Consider the following 1,202-nt stretch of genomic DNA (forward strand, 5'->3'; position numbering starts at 1 on the left):
TTGACTGTGCTGGATGAACAACAGAAGCTTCAACAGAAGTCAGTGCTTGTGACCTGGTAACAGCCTGAAGTGCAAATGGTCCTGTCACTTTCTCAGACAGTCAGCATGCATCTGCTCCTGGTGATGGTCCTGTAACTCAGCACTAGTGAAACAATGCTTCTGGACCAAAATGAAAGAGGCTATTGGAATCTGTAGGGTGTAGGGAATTTCAAACATAAATGTGATACTCTGAGTTAGCTGGGATGGTTGTCAGACAGCAAATCATGTTGAAAGAACAGATTTTCTCTGGTACACATAATTTTTCTACTAGCTAGTTAATGTGGGACCTGATAATTTTTACAGCGCTATTAGTGAAGTAGGTATGTGTGTGTCAGCTTTCCACTCTGCATTGTGTATCTTTGGTTAGCCAAGTATGAGTATGAAGCCTTTTTAAGGTGATAACAGCATTGTGTTAAAAAGGAATTCTCTCTTTGGCAGAGGTAAAAATCTTATTTCAAAATCATGTTTGTTTGTTTGTTTGTTTGTTTTTAATGTGTTTCTGATAAATGCAATGTGGTTTATTTTTAATATATTGGTGGAATAGGTCTCCAAAATTGTCATTTCATATTTCATCTTTCTGGTTTGTGCTGTTTCTTTCAAACTGATGCTCACAGTTGCTTCTGTCATGGGGCAGACGGATGTTATCCTGCAGTGAGTGCATTTTCCCCCCAACCACAGTCTCCTCCAAAACCTCTAGTGGGTTTGTAGGAGGATGTATATCACTTAAAAAGCTTTTTAAAAGGAGGGGAAAGCAGTCAAATGTTAAAATAAAAGTGAAGAGAAGCAGCTGCTCAGGATTTTGTGCTGGGGAAAGTTTTGTTCGGCGGTGTTTCAGCCCAGCGAGCCTTGCCAGGCAGGTGAGGGTGCAAGGTGGGGGGGAGTCTCAAGGCCTCAGCTTCACTCCCATTTCAGTTGCGGGCCCAATCCTTTTTTATTTCCTGCCATTTTAAGGTATTTTGCGTGGAGCTTTGAGAGCTGCGGAAGCACTCGTTAGGACAGGCAAACAGTACTAGAATAGCCATAGGGCTGTTGTCTCTGTCCCTGTGGGGTGGGAGGCCCTCAGCACCACCTCCCAAGGAAGGATGCTCAGCATCTGACGGGGATTTTTTTTAATTCCCGCTCGACACGAGGGGATCTGACTGCAGAGTTTAGCAGCAGCCACT

Source organism: Anas acuta, chromosome 3 (genome assembly GCF_963932015.1).
Source record: "Anas acuta chromosome 3, bAnaAcu1.1, whole genome shotgun sequence".
In the NCBI taxonomy this organism is placed as follows: domain Eukaryota; kingdom Metazoa; phylum Chordata; class Aves; order Anseriformes; family Anatidae; genus Anas; species Anas acuta.